The following is an 18545-nucleotide window of genomic DNA, read 5'->3' as shown; positions in this document are numbered from 1 at the left end:
TCTACGGAAGAGACGAATAATTTCGCGAGTTATTGATTCCACGAAAGGTCTATTTTATGGAACAAATGGATGAGAAACTGTGTACAGGATATCCCAAAATTATGGTACTTCCGAGACGCGAGGGATTCCTGAGGTAATTTCAAGTAACTTTTTCCTTTACAGAAATGTTCTCCGAGGCTTCGTTCACGAGTTATTAGCGAAAAACACTGACCAATCAGAGAGCGAGTGTGGCCGGCGCTCCGCCCTAGCGGCCAATGACGCGTCGCGCCGGCAGTCTGACGCGGCGGCAATGGTCGCGAGGGCGGGACGTCAACCGTGCGCGATCTCTTGGTCGCGAATTGGTCAGTGTTTTTCGTTAATAACTCGTTGACGATGCCTCGGAGAACATTTTTGTAAAGGAAAAAGTTACTTCAAATCACCTCAGGAATCCCTCAGTTCAATTGGAAGGTCCATAATTTTAGGACACCTCGTAGAAACCGTATATTAGTGGAGAAAGAAAGGTAAAAAGTGGCAGTAGCGTAACCTTGACAGTTGTTTTTTATTTATTTGCGACGCTTTAAAAATTTAAAGCGCGCATGTATGTAAGATTGTTCATAGAGTAATGAGACAATTTTTCTCTCACTTTCAACAGGACTGTTAATTTGTATATATAATATTCGATAGTCGATTTACAGTAAATTCTCCCAAATTGTCTCTCAGCTTGTATACAAAAGTGGACGATTTACGAAATTGCCGATTACCAGCAATTACAAAAACGCGCCTCGAGGCTGCAGTAACCGTATCTCCTCTTCCGAAATTGTCCACTTTTATTTGCAGGCTGAGGAACAGTCGCGGTGAGTTAACTGTATACGGACACTGCCGTATTAATTAGGACGTAGCGTTAAACTCGACGGTATTATAGTATGTACGCGGAGATTACAGTCTACGTTCCGGTTTAGCCATGTATGTGCGCCACGTCGATTGAAGATTCTCGATGGCTACGCGCCCGTAGCCTAATCTGATCGATTCGTCTTTGATCAGATCGCACTTATTAGTCGCTTTGTGAAATTGCGCGAATAATTATCGAACTCGCATCTCCACAAAGCTAGCCCGTCAATGCACAAATCGGCGGATTATTGTCAATCCGTGGGATCCGGATAGGAAATGCTGTATTATATTCTAACTACATATTCGGATAGACAAGATAGAGGGAACATCCTGAATTTTGCCGGCGTTGCGGATCTTTTATTCTCGGCTCTGAATTTTTTTATTTTCCCAGCGATTATTATTAAGTGATCATATTATTCTTATTATAATTTAATATTCTTATATAATTTCTTTAATACTCTTCGTTATTTATTATAATAATTTAAATAATAATATAATATAATAATAAATTATATGTAATAAATTAAATATTATAATTATATAATATTATATATATAATATATTTATTATATATATTAAACATAGTTTTCGCCTGGCCCGATAAAATGCCCAAAAATCCAAAGAAATAGCGATTTATGCATTATGGTCGCATCGTTAAAAAAATGCACAAAATGTGCGAAAGCCGTCCACGAAGCAAGGCAGCCAAAATTAGCTGCGATTGTTCTTATTCTGCCGAAGTTTAATCACCGAACGTGTCGCATTCGTTTATGTTCGGTACAAGAACAGATTCAATTACCGCATTCCCAGCGTGTTTCAACGGAAGAAATAAAAGATCGTTTCCGACGATCCGGCGTGAAACGGCGCAAGTTTCTCACACTTCCGACCGACAATCGAATTAAAGGCGCTGTTTGCAAGATTTATCGAAAATGACGAGGCAGTTTCCCCAAACAGATTAGATTACAATCGGGAGAATGGACTGAACCTTATTTACTACGTCAACGCTCCTAGGAGCGCGCGCGCGGAAGGGCGGAAGAGTCGCGCGGATGGGCGGCGGCACGGTCGCGCGGAAACGGCCGAACTTTTATCGCCTGAAGAATTGCCCATAAAAGATGCAGGTCGCACATTCGTGATCCTCTTGCACGACCGTTACCTCGTTTAGAAACTTTCCGCGCCCGATGCGAATCGGATAGATGCTTGAATTAAACGAAGCGGATTCCGTTCCGCCACCCTCTAGATCACCGGGAGTGGCCAAAGCGTCGACCGCGCAACTATTCTCAGTCGTCTTGCATATACGATTTTATCTATGTTTACTTGAAATTGTAACAACTATAGAAACGAGGCGGAAAGCTCGAATAAACGCACCCACTCTTTCCAAATTGTTCATTTTTGTGTACAAGCCGGGGGACAATTTGGGAGAATTTACTGCACAACCGAGCATCGAATATTGTTAACTCTTGCAGGACTATAAGGTTGCTAAGAGTAAATATTAGTATGTAATTGTTTATTTTAGTCCGTTTAGACGTAAAGTAAATGAATAAGAAATTACTTATATTACTTATATTATAATTATATAATATATAATATTACATTATATGTTATAATGTAATATTGTAATATTATACTATATATATTATTGTAATATTATATTATATTATATATAATATTGTTCTCGCAAACATTACAATATATATTATAATATAATATTGTAATATTATATTGTAATAATATTATATTATATAATATTATAATATTATGTTATAATAATATTATATTATATAATATTGTAATATTATATTATTATATTATAATATAATAATATTGTAATATTATAGTAATAGTATAGTAATAGTATATGTAATATTATAGTATAATATTAATTATATTAATTACTTGTATACTCATTAATTTGTCAATAATCCTACATAAATCAAGAAATAAAAGCGCTATAAACTTTTAAAGTGTCGCGAATAAATAAACTTATTTTTGGCTTTAAATTACTACTCTTCTTACGATCACGTGACGTATACGACGTTGCCAGACCGCCGTCCATAATTTAAAAAAACAGGTCGCCCGTAGCGATCAAAAGTTTGGCCACCCCTGCTCCGGATCGTTACACCCTCGGACGTGGCGAGACACATTGCTAGGCAGTCTCCCCCCCCGCTCCCACTCTGGACATCTGTCTACCAGATTTGAATACTTTCCCCGCGGAACACGTTGCGGTCCTCCCGAGATCATAACAATCGTGGGAGTCGTCTCGGCGAGGGCTAGAAAGGTAAACAAATGGGATTCGCCTTCTTGCGGCGACCGCGTTAGGGTGTACGAGTCAAGTGGTTTCAGTGGCAATGTTGTGAAAACAGTTTGCCTCTTCACAGTTTCGGAAGAAATCGTTCGAGTTGGTTAGGCTTGTTAGGCTGGCGTTGTGAAATTGTATACAGTTAACCCTTGATTTTTTTTTTAATTTGCTCGACTCGAGTCGACGCGCGTTCAGCGCTCACGCGCCCTGCAGATGGGCCGCAAGGGCCGTCTTACCTGAAAAACGAACAAAACCGTAAAACATACGAAGCACCCATTTTCAATAGCATGGAAAATGCCAGACATTTACAGAAACCCGTCCTAATTACGACGTATACCACGTATGAACCAAGATCGAAGGAAAATACGCGGAAAAGCGTTCGGGACAAACGACGTTTTCCCCCCCGGAATTCAGTAATTAAATTACGTTGGATCCCCGTAATGAAATGAAAATAAATGTTGGCACGGTCGCCAGCAAAAAGCGTCGGCGTTTCGCGGGGCGGAGCAGGAAAATGTAGTCGTTCCCGGACGCGCATAGGACGAGCCTAAAAGCGGGGGTTGTGGGAAAAGTACGTAACAATTTTTTCGCGATTATCAAGATCACGGTTGTTGTTTGTTCTTTCGCCGGTGCGTGGGAGGGGTGTGGGGTCGTTATCTGGTCGACGCAATTAACATCTGGCCGCAGAAGTTGCTCGATTTTATCTTTGTGGGACGGACAAAGGCCGGCAGGGGCCATAACAAGGTAGAAATAATACCGCGGTGTCCGAGAGGCGGGGCGTAGAGCGTGTGCAACCGTACGTCTTCGGAATAATTAAACACCTGGGTAGGTTGGCGGGCGCGCGCGCGCGCGCGAGCCTTTAGAGGTCGGAACGCGCGCGCGCGCGCGGGGGCTAGATTACCCTCGTAAAATCTGTCTTCTCCGGTGTGTCGGTTTGCTTAATAAATGAATGCCCGGCGTTCACTGAAAACAGTCCATCATTCGCATTGCCGGAGGAAACGAGGCCGGGGCGCCGCGCCGGGGCAGAGAGCCCCGGGAATTTAGTGCGAGCAGAAACTCTCGGAAGCCGCCGCTAGAGAAAGCCTTTGCGACCTCTCTCTCTCTCTCTCGCGTTCAATCAGACTCTATCAATAACCCTTAGAACGAACGTACTCGCCATACCGTGTCCAATTAATGTACTCGTGAATTTCGATGTACTTTACAACCTGCCCCCCGCCCGCCGATTGCCGGGGCCGCGTTACACAGTCGTTTACACGGGCCCGATCAAAATAATTCCCGGACCGCGGGCGCGCGCGCACTTCGATTCCCGAACCACTCAATTTTCAACCGGCGAAATGAAGCATTTAACGAACGCGAGTTGAATCGATCCCCCGGAATATTATCATTCCCAGCTTTCCAGAGCAAACAGCCAATGCGTTCGCGTGCAATCGCTCTGCCGCCAATTAAATGCACTGTTTGGACTATTTGTTGACAATCTTGGCTCTATGCCGTTTGATCTTTATGCTCGCTTATCAGTCGTGCTTCGGCGATACTTTCACAATTTTTTGACATGTTCTCTGCTATTTTTCTTTTTTTTAGAAGTTAGTTCGTACATCGTCTTGCGAACAAGACGGATTTTATTTCGATTGTAAGTTGTCGTAGTATTTGTAGTTTTCACGGTGGTGGTTTGTAATTTCATTGTACTCCTCTTCGTCGATTTTTTACCGTCGCGCGAACGCGACGCCAATGGACAAATTACGTTGGGTAAAGCGAGGCATATGGGGAATAATGATATTAAAATAAAATTGAAGGAAATTTCACGGTTAATGGCTTTTAAAGGTTAAAGTGATATTCGATATTAATTTGTAATAAGCCGCATCGAGGAGGGGTCGAAAGTTCGTGGTGCATACCTTTAGCCTGCCACCCTAACTGCGCGCGTCTTTTCACAGCCCCTAACCAGCAAGCTATTACCCCTGGGAGAAAAGTATTCGAACACCTTTTAAAACGCAATAACTTCTGTAAAACCGAATTAAATGGCTTGCATTTTTTTTTTTAATGTTGAAGGGACTTGTTCACTGTACAATGACTGACTTTTTGTCAGGGGGTTGTATATAGCAACTTCACTTTAGCAACTTCACTTTAGCAACTTCATTTTAGGAATTTCATTTTAACAATCAAATAATAATAATTTGTCTCGAATTACTACCTCAAAGAGTGTTTCACACAGTCGAACGTCTCACCCGGTACCGAGAATCACTCGGAGAAACCACCATGGAACCCAGAAGTTCCGATTTCCCGATGATTGATCAGTTGGCGAAGAGTCGCTCGCAGAAAGGTCTTTTCGTCGGCCGGCGAGCGAGACCCGACTTTCTTATCTTCTTTCCCATTCCTCGGCGGTAACGTTCGAAGTTCCGCCCACCTGAAGTTTCGTGGTGTCGCGGTTCCGTTCCAGTTTCGAAGACAAACGATCCTTTGGTTCTTCGGGTGTCCTCCGCGCGCGCGCCCACAGACGCACACACAGAGAAACAACTTCGGAACATGGTTATGTCACAGGTCGATAGCGAGAAAAACTTGAACGCTGCAAAGAAGTGACCCGCGAAGATATTGCAGCTCAAAGAACAGTTAATATATACAAGATATCCCAAAATTATTGTACAAGCGGGAAATGAGGGGTTCCTGAGGTCATTTCAAGTAACTTTTTCCTTTACAGAAATTTTCTTCGAGGCACCGTTCACGAGTTATTAACGAAAAACACTGTCCAATCGGAGAGCGAGTGGGGCCGGCGCTTCGCCCTCGCGGCCAATGCCGCGTCGCGCCGGCCGTCTGACGCGACGGCAGTGGTCGCGAGGGCGGAGGGGTCGGCCGTACGCGATCGCTCATTGGTCAGTGTTTTTCGTTAATAACTCGTAAACGAAGCGGCGGAGCGCATTTTCGCTAAGGAAAAAGCTACTGCAAATGACGTCAGGAATCCCTCATTTCTCGCTTGTACAATAATTTTAGGATATTCTTTATAAGCTAGATGAAGCCGTTTCTATGCTAGAAGATGTTAAAGCAGTCACTCCGTGTCCACAGTAAGGATTTTTACTATTTGATAGCAGCAATATTCAATCATTGAATATTGAAGGGACGAGCTCTGCACTCGGCCTGTTTGTACTCCGTTGCACTATCTTCAGAGTGTCCAAGGACAGTCTCCTCGATGTTAATTGTCAAAAGGAACTGTCTCCTGTATTATCAAAAAACCAATTAGTATGAATGAACACGAGACGTACCCTCGTGTCTACGATTTTTCGTTGCTCCCCCGAAAAAGACCGGACGAGAGTTTGCCAGAGCCTCTTAGCCGCTCCATTGAGGGAGTCGTTGCCCGGTCTGCACCGCTTCGAAGGCGAAGCTGGACTTTCGAGAACCCGATCGAAGAACACCGCGGTCCCTCGATACCGATCGCGAACGGTTTCGCTGTAAATCGTTCGAAAATCGCCGGATTCCGACGCAGCGAAGAGACGCCTCGGCGAACCGGTATCGCGTTCGTTCCGTGAAAATTCATCGCGCCGAGTTAAATTGAAACGGTCCGGCCCGGAAAGCGGCTTACGGGACGCATAACTCGCGGATAGATACCCAGCCGCGGGGACCCCCTTTGTTCCCCTTAATAGAAAGTTTTTTGTTTCGTTGTTTGCCGTGCCGCGCGCAACATAGAAAAAATGTTGCGTATCGCCAGTTTTCCGGTCCCTTCGGCCTCGTAACCGGAGCCGGAGCGGCGCGGTGCAGCGCCAGGAAAAAGCTTCTCTTTGTTCTGGCCGAATTTTTTACGGAATGATTTGCGCCAACGGAATGGAATGCGCGAGACGCTCTCGCTCGCTTTCGATTATTTACGCGGTAGCCTAGGCCAAAAGTGGCCGATGAACCGTGTGCCCCGCCGCTGTCGAGTCTCGCACGACGATCGATTTTACCATCCACGATGTCGGATCGATCCACTCTGAACCGATCTCCTCCGCTTTTCTGTTTCAGAACATTCCCTTGGCAAAGTGACGCTCAAGGCGCTCACCGATTTTTCGCTCCTGTCTAAGCTAAGGGTAAGTCTCGGCACGCTCAGTTTCCACGAAGTCTTTCTCTGCCGCGTCCATAAATTAGCTTCTTCGGGCCGAAGACATTAAGCCTTCTCGCGCTCGAAGAATTTTCTAGGATCGTCTCGCGTCGACCGTTTTTATCCGGGAAGTGATAAACAACGATCCGAATAAAATATGAAGTGATCCAGCACCCTGGAAATAAACAGTGTTTAGATTTAATAGATTTAATAATAGATCGAAATATAATTTGTCGCGAGATTATATTAGTGCAGATTTTATACTACAACATTTTTAAATCTTACTAACATCTTTAAAAAAATTGAGCAATTTCGTTCGATGTGAAGAGAGTTATTCTGTTTCAAAAGCTATCCGAATATTAAAACAAGTCATTGTATTTTACGAAAAGAGCTAGTTAAATCTCATGAGCGCAGAATATTCGCGCACAGTCGGATTCGATCAACTTCTATTATCAACGTTTAGCTTACTATAGAGATTTCTCCCGAAAATACCAAATTTCGGGTTACTCTAGTTTTCCTGTATTAGACCTACGTCTATGTATTAGCCTCCGATGCCTTCGAATCGTGGCATGTGTCCTCCGAATTGCCTTCGAATCGTGGCATGTGTCCTCCGAATTGCCTTCGAATCGTGTCACGTGGTCTCCGAATTGCCTTCGATTCGTGTCACGTGGTCTCCGAATTGCCTTCGAATCGTGTCATCGAGTTGCCTTCGAGTTGCGTTCGAATAGTGTCATGTAGCCTTCGAATTGCCTTTGAATAGTGTCATGTGCCCTCTCAATTGCCTTTGAATAGTGTCATGTGCCCTCTCAATTGTCTTCGAATAGTGTCATGTGCCCCCCGAATTGCCTAGGTACACGTCATGTGGCCTCTGAATTGCCTCCGAATCGAGTCATGTGCCCTCCGAATTGCCTTCGAATCGTGGCAAAAAAATTAGAAATAAAACAGTTAAGTCGTCGCTTTCATTCTAGCATTGCTACGTATTCATATTAATGTACACAGTGATGCTGGCCGCTGTCATTTCTATAAAACCTCTCCGCGAGGCCCGAAGAATCGCGACTTAGTATTCTCAGATCTGCCGGTTTCAGTTCCGATCTCCGCACATTTCCGGGAGAATTGACCGTCTATTTTAAGTTCAGAATCCGGAGAGCATGAAAAGTTAGCTTGTTGTAGCCGGCGTATCGAATCAGGCCAAGAATCGGATGTCTTTCGAACTTCGACACGGCAATCGCAGAAATACCTGGCGTTTTTGCGTTAGCGCGCGCGCGCGCCCCGCCGGCGGAAATCAAAAGTTTCGATTTGTTTAAAGAAGTTCGGCCCACTGCCGAACGGTTTCCTTAGCCCGGAACGATTAAGTCGATAAATTTCGAAGTTCCCGTGGCACATAGCCACGACCGGATCCGCGTCGGTATTTGTATTTCGTTCTACTTTGCCGCGTTCCGCTTCCGACCTTCGGAGCTCTCTTCGCTCCGCGATGCAAGTTGCCTCGGCGAACCGTTTCCCAGTAGTAAACCAATTGTAAAAAAAAATTGCAATTCTACCGCGGCTACTTCTGCGGAACGCTGTTCACGGACGCTGGAACACGGTCCATTCGGAAACAGGCGAAACGACACGCGTTTCGGCTGGAAATCCAGCCTGGTCGGCGCCATTGCATCGGCAACGCTAGCCTCCTTAAACTCCGTGCCCTATGAAAAATTCATAGGCGAGCGTGGTGTAAAACCATTTGAATAGAAATCAGGCCTCGCCGGAGCATAGAAAACGTCCGCGGGGACCGTTAATTAATCATTCACGGTTTGCGGCAGATTGCGCAAGATCTCTCTTTCGAATCGCATAAATGTAAATAGGGATTAAATTGTTAATGCTCGAACAAAAGCTCGTAAGTCATATACGAGCGGCGGCGAAAGAGCACGGCCGGCACGCAACAATGGCGCGCTAATCTAATGGCTGCAGCCGAACGCATGAAACTTTAAATATGCAAACGCGTTCCGCCGACTGCGCGGCCCATAATGAGCACCTCTTCACCGTTGAATATTCAATTGTCATAAATAGGAAGGAAATTAGAAGTGCTCGCGATAATTCGTACTTGGTTAGAACACCGAGTGGACACCGGCGCACGATACATATACGTATACACGCGGATCTGCGCGCACACCACACATATATGGAACACAATCGCGTGCAAAACGCGAGTATCGGAGCCGCCGTTGAACAGTTATCCGCGCCGGCGGATATTATCGCGAAGCGTTTTCGGGGAAAATACGCGCGGATTCGACGATCGTATCTCAAGTTTCCGGGGCAGATATTACGGCGAACGTAGAGAGAGGGGGAGAGGGGGGGAAGATGCAGTCTCGTCGCAGAAGCGATCGGTGAAAAGTAATCCGAGAAATAATTCCGGGCCGATCCCTGCAGGATCCGGATCAACGAGCGAGACCTCGTCGATACACTCGTCTCCGGAATATTTCCGGGAATCAGAAGTTTCTTATTTGCGAGCTCTGTGGGGCCCCTGATAGACCGGCGCGCACCGCCTTAACCGTGATGTTGAAAGATCAAAGGATTCCGCGGAAAGAAAAAAAGCCGAGCGAGCCTCTCCGCCGCAGACGCGCGCGCGCGCGGCGGCGTTCGTGTCACGGCTCTGTGAAAAATAAATTTCGCTTCTAGCCCTCCCCCCCCCCCCACTCGTTACGGAAAAAAGAGGAATATACCAGGTCCCTTCAAGACGCGACCGAAAGTTTCTACGGTGCACGCGGTTAGAGGGGAATAATTAAGGGAGCGGAAAATAAATCGCGACGAAATTCGCTGCCGCGCGACGAGTCGACGCTGAACGAGTTCGCGTGGAATTAAGAAATACGGTAAATTCTTAGAAATTAGTGGTCAGATTTTGCGAAGAAATGGACGATTTGAGGAGAAGAGATACGATTACGGTAATGTCTCCCTAATTCGTTATAGTTGTTGGCAATTCGTGACTATAAAAATGAACCATAAGGCTCGAATTGTCCATTTCTGTGGACAATTTGAGCGTCAATTGAAGAGGCATTACTGTATTACCTCGGTTATAAATCTATTGCAACAATGTCTCCCTAACTGACGCTCCAATTGACGCTCGGATTGTGCACAAAAATGGACAATTTGGGAAAATGAGACACGATTGTTCGAGCCTTGCGGCTCGTTTTCATAGTAATCGATTGTCAAAAATTATAAAAACAAGCTACAACGTTATTTATAATCGTCCCTCATCTTCTCAAATTGTCCACTTTTGCGTACAAGTTGCGCATCAATTAGGCAGAATTTACTGTACACTCGTTCAAACACAGCCAACTTATTTAACCCGAGAAAGATAACCTACGTCGCAGAGGCGCCTGCGAAGACTGTTGATTTTTGTTAATTTTTCATAGAGGTCTAGTGATTTAAGTTTAAAATTACTTAAAATATAAAAAAATATAATATAAATGCATTTTATTTTTACAATAATGCCAAACCTTTAAAATGACTAGATTAACTTAAATAAATATCCATTGTTAGTATAAAATTGACGCCTTAGAAAAGCATGCGCCTCTGAAGCGTATGGTTATCTTTTACGTACGTTGTCATATGGTTATCTTTCTAGGGTTAAGATCTAGGAATTTGATATTCTCTGCCGGTCGCAGTAAGTTCTAATAAATATCTATACAGGGTGTCCCAAAAATGTCTCGCAATCCGGAAATGGCGGGTTTCTCGGATCATTCGAAGCAACTTCTTCCTTTACAAAAATGTCCTCCGAGGCACCGTTAACGAGTTATTAACGAAAAACAGTGACCAATAAGAATCGAGTACGGCTGACGCGAGGCGGCCCAGCCAACCAGCGCGCGAAGTCCAGTTCCGCTCATTGGCTCGGTCGCCTCGCGCCAGCTCAGCTGGGATTCGACCGCTCGACCGCTGAGCTCGCCTCTCATTGGTCACTGTTTTTCGTTGATAACTCGTTAACGGTGCGTCGGAGAAAATTGTTGTAAAGGAAAAAGTTGCTTCAAATGACCCGAGGAACCCGCCACTTTCGGATTGCGATACATTTTTGGGACACCAATTGTATACATAATTGGCAGCTGTTGAAGAACAAGGATCGTCGAAACAATTAGAAATTCCGATCTTAATACGCCTCGCGCAAACAATAAAAAACGTGATCGTAAGCGGTAACGGTCACTTGTTCCAAGGATACGCTGCAATTTACACTCGTGCCTCGGTATCTTTAGGAAAATAAATCCTCCCGCGGGCGCGCGCGCGGCTATGAACTTTAGGATTAATAAAAGCAGATACCTATCCAGTGATTTACGGCCGCGCGGTATATATCTCGCGCGGACGACTTAACTCGCTCGGCATTTCTGCTCGGCGGCGAGAGCGTTCCAGCCGTCTCGGCTGCCTTTTTACCATCGGGACGAGGTTGGGAGTCCTTTATTTCGAGTGATACACACGAGCCGTTTCCTCTCGACTCGCGTGACCCCGCGGGGAGGGCGGGGGGCGGCTCGCGGAACTAAGAACAGTTCCGGCGTTGTGCTTTGTTATCGACGCGCGGCATGATTGAGACGCGCTTCTGTGATTCCCGTTTCTGTCTACGCAACTGTAAACACGCTCGTGATACAATAAAGTCCGCGGATGTCGCGAAAAGGGTATAGAGGGGATTGGGCGGGGGGACGCGAGCCGCGGGTCCCGTCGCGAGGCTCGTATTTATTATCGGATCGCCGAGATTACGCGCCGAATCGGAGACGATCCGTCGGAACGGAGCGAGCCTGAGAGCTATTGTTTCGCCAAAAAAGGAATAAAGGAGAAGAAGAAGAAGAGGAAGAAGAAGAAGCGTGTCCACGTTCCGATAAATCGGGAAGCGCGCCGCTCGCTTCTCTCGAGACGATCGTTTCACGCTGGCGGAGGAGAACAGGTCCGAGTGCGTTTGTTTACGAGCGCGGGGGAACTTCCTCGATATTGTGTCGAAGTGCTCCGAGAAACACGATTTTTTTTACGCGTACGTTGGTCGACGAACACGCGAGAGACTGTTTTGCAAGCGGCGAGAAAAATGCGCGAATGTTTTCGATCGAAAATCGCGCGTCGTTTTACGCGTTTAAGGCGCCGAAACGAGTATAGATCGAATGCGAAGCGTCGAAAGCGTTTAACCGTTTGCGTACCAGATGGTTCTGAAAGAACAGGATCGAAAAGCGCCGAAGAGCGCGATAGCGCTCCTTCGATTATGTGTCGAAAAGAGCCGAAGAGCGTACAATAGCGCTCTTTCGATTATGTGTCGAAAACAGCCGTGAAACATCAAATAAAACGTTACGAATGAAAATATATATACTATTAATTTAGAATAGGTAACAACGAAATGCAAATTGGATTACTGACAGCGATGCGACGCGCGACGTATACATGCGTCCGAAAGACTGAGCACGTTTCGACAAATTTCGGGTGGGCCGTAAGTCGACTGTTTCGGCCGAATGCCCTGGCTTTTCTCGACGCAAAATCTGAAGAGCGCAAAAGTGGCTCGTGCTACGCAAACGGTTAAAGAATTCGAAAATGCTTCCGCGTTACGTTCAACTCGTCGGAATTGATCGGAAAAGGAGATTCATACGTTGTCTACGCGGTCCTTTTGTTTCTCTGCTACAAAAAACGCTGGATTCTTCTCACTGTTAGGATGGACGAAATTCTCGAAGAATTGGGTATTTATTTATTGAAGTAAGTGACGACGAAACAATCGCTGGAACTGTTAAAAAAGGCAGAAAAATTAAGGACGAATTGCTCATTACAGTTTCAATGAAATCCTGTAGTATCTGCATTGTTCTTCTAGCAATAAAGAAAAATATATTTATGTATATTTATTTTTATATACATATATATAAAATATATTTATATTTGTATATATTTATTATATTACTATATTATTATTATTATATATTATTATATTACTATATTATTATTATTATATTATTTTATATATATTTTACTTGCATATATTTATATATATTCCTTGAAGAAGAGAACTGACCCACTGGAGATAGAATTAGCATCATTTGCCAAAGCATCCGCGTGTCGCAGCGGACGCAAATGTTGCGTTATCCGACGTAACACGTAATGTCTCCCTTACTGACGCTCAGATTGTCCACTAAAATGGATAATTTGGGAAGAAAAGATACGATTATAACGAGCATTGCAGTTCGTCTTTGTAATCGTAGATAATTTATATCTACAACAATAAACCGCGAGGCTCGAATAATCGTATCTCCTCTCCCCAAACTGTCCATTATTGTGCGCAATCTATGCGTCAATTAGAGAGACATTTACCGTTGTAAATACGAACCAGCTAACAACAAGTACCGGGAACGCACGTTGATCGCCGAAAGCAAAGGCTTCCCGTCGAAAGATCCCGCGCGCAACAGGGAAAGGTCCGTGTGATCATCGCCAATTAATGCGGAACGGGGAACACGAGCGTAGGAAAAGTGGCTGGCCAGGAAAATTGCGAGGAAACGATAATGAGCGTGTTATGGTAACGGGCCGGATAATGAGAAAGCCGGCCGAGTCTTGGGTAGCAAGGTCGTTTATCCAAGAATACACGGGAATTTAAATCCTCTCGCGTTACGGAAGATGGCAGGCCCGTTGCAATTTTCTTTTAGTATCGTTCTGTAGACGGAGGGTGGGTAAAGGGGGGAGGGGGGACGCGGCCGCGTCGCCCCGACGAGAAACGGGTTGACGGTTGGGTCACGTAGCCAACGGAAAGACGAAAAGCACTTTTTTCCAGCCGTGCAATTATCAACGATACAGCCCCCGTGCCTCTTTCGGCAGTGGTGAACGATAACCGGGAAACGACGAAATGAACGCAACGGACGAGAAACTCCCTTTAATCTCGCCGCGAAATCTTCTCTCCTTAATGTCTGGTTTCCACGGCAGGTCGAGTTCGTTGGATGATTAGCGAGAGAGAGAGCGGCCTTTGTGCTTTCTTTCTGCGACGATTATGAATGCAAATGGGAAGGGAGGGGGTGGGGGGTGGGCGGAGCGGGCGAAGAGCGAGAAAGGGGGTGGGGCCAAGCGGCGGATAACAAGTATCCGTTGTCGGGTCGCGCGACGGGTAATAGAACACCCCCATTACTTTCTATCTCATTAAAATTCTATTGGAAATCGTTGCTCGTCGTCCGGCGAGAGAGACCGTGCTCCCTTTCCACGCGAAATGTAATTCCCTATCGAATCGTGTATCTTTAATCGAGCGAGCGTTACCCTCGTTTTCGACGAACTTCCGGCGACACTAACCCACAGACCAAGGTCGCGACTTCGTTCTCTAGCAACGGAAGGGTTGCGACTGATCCGTCGCGAATAACCATAGTCGCGTAAGTGTTCGTTCATTTGCAAACTGATGGAATTATTGTTGTATAAAATCATCGTTATTACTATTAATCATTGGCTTATTAACCCGTTGCACTCGAAGCTATTTTAAATGAATTATATAATATTATAATTATGTATATATATATATATATATATACATATATATTATATATATTATTAATATATAATATTATAATAATATATATATAATATATATTATTAATATATAATATTATTATATAATATTTATATTGCAATTATTGTACGAGACAAAATATAAAATTGCCATATAAAATACAAAAATAATAGGCGCCACTAAAATCGTTACATCACGTCTCAAGATCATGTTTATAAAATCGAAGTTTCGATTTCAAGAATTGTTAAAAGTGCAATTGTTGTACGAGACAAAATATAAAATTGCCATATAAAATACAAAAGCAATAACTCAGCAAAAATTAGTTTAGATTCACAGTTAAAAAATAACTTCGAGTGCAAAGGGTTGAAAAACCGATTCGAACGTTTTATTTGAAATGCGACGGACCTCTCCGGCCAACCAAATATTTCACGAATCGCGTCATATTTTATGCCGCGGACCACCGCGCGACAAATGGTTCTCAAAATTGTATAAATAGTACGATTAATCATGCCAACTCAATTAGGGAGAATTTACTGCACATCCGGCGGCCGGAGCGGTGTCGCTAAATAATGCGGGCTGCTATAATATCCATTCTCTAACGGCGCGCCCGGCTTTGTGCTTCGGGTGCTGGTGGTCGTGCACTGGGTGCGCGAAGTGGTCGAACACTTCTCGCCGCACTTATGCGCTCGGCCGCGTGCATGCGTCAGAAGGCGGCGCGTTTCTCAAGATCCACGACAAAAAGCCTCCGGCCGCGAATATTTATGGATATCGGGGGGTCAACTTCTCGAACGAGCCGCGAAGGCCGGCGTAAGAGGTCCGCGCGGGCGGCGCCGATCGGCAAAAGCGAAATTTCAAGTATGCCTCGGAGACGCGTCGATCGAAAACTCGTTAAAGGAATTCGCGGCTGGGGTGTACCAGATTAATCCTGGGAATTTCCGATGTCGGTTTAGTCGCGCTGCTAGATTTTCTTTCGCGAATTTCTCACCCTTGACAGCGTGACCCTCCCTCCCCGCCGATATTGAACCGCGGACGAAATTAAACGGAAAGACCCCGTCGGGGCGAGAGAGCCGGGCTCGCCAATGGGAATTTGAATCCGCCAAGGAACCGTGGTTCTTGCGCCGCTTTTTTTTTATAAATCCATTAGACTTTAAAATGCTTTTAAACGGTCGTGCCGCCGCGCGATATCTCTCTCTCTCCATGAAGATATGTCACGTTGGCCGAGCCGATTGTAATTAATGGCGGCAATTTGTCGAAAAAGACGCGGAGGCCGAAATCTGGCGGGGACGCGTCGATCCGGGGTCCGCGCGCACGGACTCCGCGAGATCGCAGGCTGTAGATCAGGGGTGTCAAACTCGCAGCTCGAGATGAACGTTTTTGCGACCCAGTCAATATATCCGACGCAAAGTAAAAATAAAATAGAAATAGTCTCGGCCAATAAAATTTCTCCCGAAATAGGAAAGATAGTGTCAGAGAAGAGATGTGAAGTATCAAGACGTAAACAATAATTTAACTTTATATATGTTTATTACAATGTACTAGTCAAAATAAGAATAATTGTTTCTATGAACATTGACTTTTTTTTGCGGCCCACTCAATATATCCGACGCAAAGTAAAAATAAAATAGAAATGTGAATTAGAAATTTCGAAAGTAGTCTCGGCCAATAAAATTTCTCCCGAAATAGGAGAGATAGTGTCAGAGAAGAGATGTCAAGTATCAGGACGTAAACAATAATTTAACTTTATATATGTTTATTACAATGTACTGGTCAAAATAAAAATATTTGTTTCTATGAACATTGATTTTCTTTTCGCGGCCCACCTAAAGTTAAGCATTGTTTATTTGGTCCAAGTTAGCTTTTGAGTTTGACACCCCTGCTGTAGATTCTGCCGAAATTCTCGTGGATTTCCGACGAGTTCGAAATCAACGCGTAAATATGCTGTAAAAATGTAGTGAACAGTTTTCTGATCGATGTTCGAGACTAGAAAATTTGGAAGAAGTTGAAAGAAGTTGAAAAAAAACTTATGATCTTGATTAACGCTAAACCTACCAATCAGTAATACTAACTGGCATGCACTGCTTCACAAAATTGGGAAGACCGAATTTATTTGGAATTTGCAAAGTTTTTATTATAAAACTTGCTCCAATAATATAACTTATTCAAGCGTTTTCCACGAAAGAGTTTCGGAACTTTGCAGAACTGCAAAATAAGAAAGCGGTCACTTTGGCCGCGGTAGGTTTAGCGTTAAAGAACTTGATTAACACGTCGAATGCCACGGGGGTCACCGGTGACCGGCACTTAACTTGGCGGTGACGCCATGGGGGCCACTAGTGACCGGCGCGCCCAAATTGATAGAAATAATATATATAATTTAAAACAAATGTCAACATCTAAAATATTGTATTATTACCATCGTCAATTCAAACAATGACCCCTGTCGCAATTAACATGTCAAACATGATTATACACCGTAACTTATCTATTGCAGATAATATTTCAACATTATATGTATCGCATAAAAGAAAATACATCGTGGCGCCACGGACAATTTCTGTAAAACCGGCGTGGCATTCAACGTGTTAATCGCGATTTTTTCGGACAGTTCGTCCGCGTTCCCGTTCGCGGACCGTTCTCCGTTCCCGCAAACGGATGTAACGAGTCGTTGATCGATCCAGCTCCCTTGTCGCAACCCGGCAACGTTTAATAAACGAAACGGACTTGAAAGTTTTTGCGTAATTTTAATATCCTGCATGGAGCTGGCGCGGCCGCATTTTTCTAAGGCTCGCATCGCAGTGTTCATTACGACGCTCTCGTGATACGTAATTACGGCGCCGGGAACTACGACATCGTGTCGATCAAATATCTCCTCTGCAGGCGTGCTTGAAAACGAGATCACAGGGGAGGGCCGCGTAATTTCACTCATGCGTAAGCGTACGCTGGAAATCGCGTAATAAATCATTCCTGCCGCATCGAACCGGCATCGAATGTCGGAGGGGCGCCCGCGCGCGCGCGCGCTCGCTCGCGTGCTCCTTCGCGCGGATTTCGTGGAACGGTGTTTCATAAAGTCGTTCTCGGTGAAGTGCGATATTACCTCGTTACACGTTATTAATTCTCCCGCGCTCTTGTATCCCCGTTCCGCACGCGGTCCGCCCGGTTGCACACATTAACCTTCGTTAGACAAAAATCGTTCCGGCGTTCAGCATCGGGAACGTCTTTCCGGTTCAATCGGTACGAATCGTTTTGAGATCTTTTGCATTGAGATCGTTTTTGCATTTTAATATAACGATTTTTTTAATCATTGCTTTTCGTATTCAACGAGGTGTCTTTTTGGTGCAATCGTACAACTCTTAATTAATCATCGACGTTTTTTTCTGTTTGATCTAGTTTCCGTTTCTTGAAAAATGAAAACCTTTCGAACGATGCAATTTAATTGTCTTTTAACGCTCGGATGCAGAAGCTCGAAATCTTTTAATAAATATTGTTATTTCTATATCTAGTCATTCTGTCAATTAATTGAAATTATCGTATGTTCCATTAAAGTCTGTAGAAAAATGATCGTGTCCGGAAAAATATATATTGAAAACAATTGGATAAATAAAATTATGTAAATATATAAATTTATATATAAATAATATATAATATTAATATAATAATAATAATAATATAACATATATTATATAGGTATTTTATGTTATATATATTATTATTATATTAACCCTTAACGGTCCAATGCCACCATACACACGCCAGAAATCAATAAAACCGTAAAATTTGGCGGGAAACATTGGAACAATAGGCACGATTGTTTCGATGAAAATATATCAACGAAGTTTTATTTAAAAAATGAATATCTCTTCTCTATACTT

The 18545-nt window shown here is 44.2% G+C and overlaps 1 protein-coding gene across 2 annotated transcripts in view; it reads left to right on the top strand.

Annotated features, from left to right (window-relative positions):
* The window catches only part of kek5 (leucine-rich repeat, immunoglobulin-like domain-containing kekkon 5 protein), a 159541-nt gene that overhangs the window by 94901 nt on the left and 46095 nt on the right, over positions 1–18545 (top strand). For both annotated transcript variants that reach the window (XM_033467801.2, XM_033467803.2), the window contains exon 2: positions 7139–7203. The gene's annotated coding sequence lies outside the window, so the exon portion shown is untranslated. The remainder of the gene's footprint in view (positions 1–7138; positions 7204–18545) is intronic.

This window comes from Megalopta genalis, chromosome 4 (genome assembly GCF_051020955.1).
Source record: "Megalopta genalis isolate 19385.01 chromosome 4, iyMegGena1_principal, whole genome shotgun sequence".
Classification (NCBI taxonomy): domain Eukaryota; kingdom Metazoa; phylum Arthropoda; class Insecta; order Hymenoptera; family Halictidae; genus Megalopta; species Megalopta genalis.
The sequence above is the reverse complement of the archived record's forward strand: the minus strand, read 5'-3'. Positions and strand labels throughout refer to the sequence as shown.